The sequence below is a fragment of the Oreochromis aureus genome, linkage group 23 (assembly GCF_013358895.1).
Source record: "Oreochromis aureus strain Israel breed Guangdong linkage group 23, ZZ_aureus, whole genome shotgun sequence".
In the NCBI taxonomy this organism is placed as follows: Eukaryota; Metazoa; Chordata; class Actinopteri; order Cichliformes; family Cichlidae; genus Oreochromis; species Oreochromis aureus.
The window spans coordinates 44,197,473-44,203,472 of NC_052963.1; positions in this window are offsets into that span (position 1 = coordinate 44,197,473).

The window sequence follows — 6,000 nt, forward strand, 5'->3', positions numbered from 1 at the left end:
ATTTTTAAAGTTGCTATTGACATGGAATCCTCAACAGATTCTTTGGGTCCCTTCTATGAACTCTGAGATTTTTAAGTGGATTCAGGTCAGGTGACTGCTGGGCCATTCTAGCAGTTTTATTTTCCTTCTCTGAAACCAAGTGCGAGTTTCTTTGGCTGTGTGTTTGGGGTTATTGTCTTGCTGAAACGTCCGCCCTCATTTCATCTTTATCATCCTTGTAGATGGCAGCAGATTTTTATCAAGAATGTCTCGGTACATTTTTCCATTCATTCTTCCTTCAATAATATAAAGCGTGCCAGTAACGTATGCTGGAAAAAGCCACACACCATGATGTGACCTGTTGTTAAGGTGTTTTTGGAGAGATATGCAGCGCCTTTTGACCTCCAAACATGGTGTGTATTACAGACTCCAAAGAGTTCAGTTTTAGTCTCATCTGACCAGACTATATTCTCCCAGTATTTCACAGGGTTGTCTAAATATGTCTATAATTATGTGGTGAGTGTGCATACAGGCCATGGTGGTTGACAGCACTACTTATAGTTTTCTTTGAAACAGTTGTACCTGCTTATTCCAGGTGTTTCTGGAGCACTTCATGAGTGGTCCTTGGCTCTCGGCAACTCTTTTGATAATTACCCGCTGTGTTTGCTGTATGTGAGTTTACTTGTGTCAAAATTGGGGACTTCTATCAGCTCACACACCAGTACCCCTCTCCCTTTGGGGACCAAAACCACCGTCCGCAATTAGTTTTACCTCTAATAATGTTCAGCATGCTCTAAAACATGTTTTAATCCAAAAATCTCCCCTGTCCCCAAAAGTGACATTCTTTGGATTTTTTATGTATGTGTATGATGTTCTCTCACAACAATCTGTGTATAACTCTATGATGCCCCTAGTGGAAGAGTATGATATTGCAAAGATTTGTATGAATAGTTTTATAAGACTTTAAGACTTTATAAGACTTAATTGATCCCACGACGGGGAAATTTTTGCGTCACCTCAGCTCAGGTACAGATATCAGAAGGAAATACAAAAAAAAAAAAAATACAAATAAGTACAATCAATGAAAAAAGTAAGATAATACACTATATACAATGGTAGCACACACAGTATGTGATTATGGATATGGTTGGAAATATGGAAGACATAAACTATATCGCTTGATATAGCTATTGTACCACTGTACAGCTATTTATATAAATAAACTGATATTTTCTTGACTAAACAATAGAAGTCAGTACATTATTTGTTAGCAAGTAGTTGAAAATTGGAAATTTGCTTTTTTTTCCCTTTAATCACAAATACTTGAGTCATGATAACTATGTGACACTTTATAGCTGTATTGATAAAAAAAAAAAAAGCCACTGTAAATTATGCTGAGATTACAGCGCATTTATGCTGAAGACACACACTTAGATGAAAGTGTGAAAGACTGCAGCTGCTTTCTTATAGCATATATCTTAGAGTCTTCTTACAGCAGTTGTGCCAGCAAGTGAAATATGCCATCATCTGATGGAGCATGAGCTTTAGAGCCAGTTATTAACAAAGTTCAACAAGCTGGTAATGAAGGCTGACACTGTTTTAGGTAGTTCTCTGAAACCTCTAGAGACAATTGTGCAAAGATGTAGGATTTGGCTAATTATTAGGACTTACATACTTCATATTTCAGCTGGTGCTTGATTTTAGTGTTTTTCTCCCCAGCAAGTTAAAGTGCGTTGTGCAGAAAAAGGATTGTAGTGAGAAATTTTTTCTATTTTTTAAACAAAAATCTGAGTGGAAGAGAAATCCAGAAATCTTTAAATTAAAAAATAAATGGCAGCACTAGGCCCCTGTCTATGTAGCTCCAGTACTCTGTACCTCTTGAGGTTCAAACTGCACAACCTTCACCAATAATACAACTATGATGTAATTATTTTGTTTGATTATATATAAATCTGCATTTGATTTTTTTTTTTAAATGGTATGGCAAAAACACCCCTAGGCCATACATTACAAATGGAAAATCCCAGAATCAGCTTGGTTATATAAGGCTTAGGAGGCTACCTGCTCTGGTTTGGCATTATGCCTTGGAAAAACATTCGAAGGTAAGACAAAAACAAACAACACAAACACAAAAGGTCTTACTGTTGCAAAACATACTAATGGCAATCTTTATTGCTACCAGTTAGTGACATTTAAGATATAATCCAGAAGTGGAATTGACCTTTATGCACATGTTCAAAGCGGAACTTTTTGATGTCATTGTGCACACCATGTTTGGAGAAAGAATGGTTCTGCATATCACCCCGAAAAACAAAATGCAAAAAAGCTTTGTATGCCCAAAGCAAGAGCTGTGTCTGCATTCTTGGCACAATGCTGAGCTTGTTCCCGCGGCAGGTTAAGCTATGCCTGAGCTGGCCCTTGTCACCAATTCTGTTTGTGGTTTTTATGGATGAAATGGTGTCTAGTTTGTGAACCTTAGGGTCTCATCTATTGGCCAATAACATGGTACTGTTGGCTTCTTAAGGCCATGACCTTCAACGTGCACTGGATTAGTTTGCAGCTGAGTGTGAAGCAGCTGGCATTAGAGTTAGCTCCTTTAGGTCTGAGGCTATGGTTCTGGAACAGAGAAACCCCTCTGGGTTGGAGGTCACTCTCTGCCTCATGTGGACAAGTTTTAGTATCTATGCTTGTTTACAAGTGATGTTAGGATGTAGCAGGAGTTGGAGGTCGGATTCCACAGTAATGTGGAGGTAGCAACGGTCTGTTGTGATAAAGAAACAACTGAGCCAAAAACAAAGCTTTCAATTTACAAAGGTGTCTATGTTCTGTCCCTACAACACATTATCACTCCTAACTCTTCATATATGGACACTTGGTCAGGGTCCTTCTGCTTCACTTATCAACATGCCGGGTACCCCCCTCGCGTCATGAATTAACTTGCAGGGTACTCTTATTGTATACTATAGAGCTCCCTAAACGTTGGTAATTGATGACAAGAGACTGCCGCAGAAGAGCCTGTTGTCCCTATATTTATACATTTCCGAAATCACATTGTAGTGACTTATACTGACCACAACAAATTATACAATGTAAACAACTACCTGAGAGAAACAGCAGATACGGCAGATAAACTAATTACAGGCTATTACGTTTGTATCGGTTATTGCATTGCTGGAGGGAGTGGTGTATGCTGGAAGTAGCAGTTTTGGAGTGAAATGTTTCGTGTTTCATGCAATGCTCAGAAATCTTTTACTTTTTTTTTTACTTTGTTACAGACACGTCTTCCTGCAACTGTTAGCAGCACTTCAAATGAGCCATATTGCTCAAAGGGGCACAACTGTTGTTTCTCATTTTGTTTTTGCACTCAGGAAAAATGCTGCCGTGTTCAGACAACAAATACAAAGTTTTGCACATCATTACTCAATTGTGACTTAGTGTTCTATCGAAATTTAAAACGAATGTCCTCATATGTGGATATAATTTTTCTCAGAAATTACATCAGGTAAAAAGATAATTCTTTGTTTTTACAGAGGCATTAAAAATGCATGCCATGAAAGAGTTCGGGTCTTAGGAGGTTAAAATTTAAATAATTCTTCAAAATAACTGTTGAAATAATTGCTGCCTTTAGTGGCTGAACAATAGGACATGCTTTTAGCAGGACGTACCATCTATTTTAAATTAACCTGATGATGGTTCATTCAGGTGTGTGTGGTGTATTACTGGTTTGGTGTGTGCGTCTCTATAAAAAAAATACCATCCATATCAATAATACCAGAAAATAAACACAAGTTAATAAATATTTTTAAACACATTGTCTTCACTGGATTATTAGGAGGAGAAAAATGGGCAGAGTTTGTTGGTGTTGTAGTGGCGGATGACACTAAAGCAATTTTTTTGTGACAGCAACAACATGACAACTGACCCCAGACAGGACTGGATAAAGAAATTAATCCAAGATTATCCAACGCACTTAAACTGGTACACTGATGAGTGTCGTGAGGGTCAGAACTTCTTCAGTCTCACCATTAAAGATCTGATGCAAAGCGTCAACCAAACAGGCACAGCAGCAGATTTGATTTGGCTCACCATGTCACAGGATTCATTGTAGGTAACAGTAGGTAAAGTGGGGGCCCCATGATCAGAAGGTTGGGGGTTTGAATCCACTAAATGGCTACCCTGGGGTACCCCTGAGCAAGTACCGTCCCTACACACTGCTTCCCAGACGCTAGATTGATGGCTGCCCACTGCTTCATTGAGTGAACGGTTTAAATGCAGAGAGGAATTTCCCCACGGGGATCAATGAAGTATACATTATTATAAACAGAAGGTTGATATTAACTTCCTTACTGAATCCACATTTGGCTTCCTTCCATTAATAATCTGTTATCTTCTGTGTATGCCAAGTCTTCCAAAGTGTCACATATCTTCAGTTAGTATTGACAGCAGGTCAGAGATGTTTGCAGCTAGATGTTTGTATTCCATTCAACTGAATTTCTGTATTCACCCAATCTAAAGATTTAAAGCTGCAACCACCAAGTACCTGCAGAGGGTCAGGCAAGTCCTGAGAAGTCAGCAGAACGGTAAGAACAAGATCCGGGCTATCAACACCTACGCCCTGCCCGTGATCAGGTACCCGGCTGGGATAATAAGCTGGCCAAAGGAGGAGATAGAAGCCACTGACATCAAGACAAGAAAGCTCCTGACCATGCACGGAGGGTTTCAAGTCCAGCACCCTGAGGCTGTACGCTAAGCGGAAGGAAGGAGGCCGGGGACTGGTGAGTGTCAGCACCACAGTCCAGGATGAGACAACGAACATCCACGAATACATCACGAAGATGGCCCCAAATGACAGCTTGCAGCACAGGAACAAGCTCTGAGCACAAGATCCATAGAGGGTGAAGGTAGGCGACTGGCTCCAGCAGATCCCAGGAACAACATCGGAGATCTCTGTCCAGAAGAGCGCAGTCCTGGGAACAGCTAAGATACTGCGCAGGACCCTCAAGCTCCCAGGCCTCTGGTAGAGGACCCGAGCTTGAAGGGGCGTGCGGGGCAATTTTTTTATATATATATGTGTGCGTGTATGTGTGTGTATATATATGTCTTTCATTATGTGTGGAAGGGTTTTTTGAACGTTGACCTGCAAAACCACATAAGTGAAAGATTAATGTGTATTGAAAGTAAGGTGGTAAAGGGGTTTCAGTATTAACGAGTCAAAGTAAAAAACACAATATCACCACACCCCAACATATTCCACGCACAGCGCAATTAGTGAAGGATGACTCGTGAAAGACATCGCCACTGTCACCAGTATCAAGCACCTGTCATCTGTCCCAGAGTTTTGAGGTTGTTGTTGTTTTTTGCAAATCAGCTTTTAAGTTTTGTTTCCTTGTTTCTTTTTTAGTATTCAATATTTAGTTTACTGCTAATAGACCTCTATTTTTATTTACTTGTATTTACAAGTCTTGGTTAGTTTATATTTTATATAGATTTGTAATGGTTTATTTATTATTCGAGTCTCCTCTGACTTTCCTTTTTTTCGTTCAGTGTCCCCTCGTGTCAGGTTCATCTTGTTTCCTTGTTCAGTGGTGTCTTACTTCCTGTTTTACTTTAGTAGCTGTGGTTCTCTATGTCTTGTGTTGAGTTAAAAATAGTTTAAACCTTTTAAACTATTTTAAAGTTTTTTTAAATTCCAAATAAAAATCTATTTGAAGATATAAATGATTTAAAAAGGGGGAAGTGTTTGTTTTTTATGTTGTACTTTGTGCAGATGTTCACTATATCATTGGATATAAAGACCAAGATTGCACTTTAGTATTCAGTCACCCATCCATATCATTGAATTCAAGGGTTTCAATCACTTCCATGTCCACAGGTGTATAAAATCAAGCACTTAGGCACAAAGACTGCTTCTACAAGCATTTGTGAAAGAATGGGTCGCTCTCAGGAGCTCGGTGAACTCCAGCGTGGCACTGTTATATGATGCCAACTGTACAACAAGCATAGTCGTGAAATTTCCTTGCT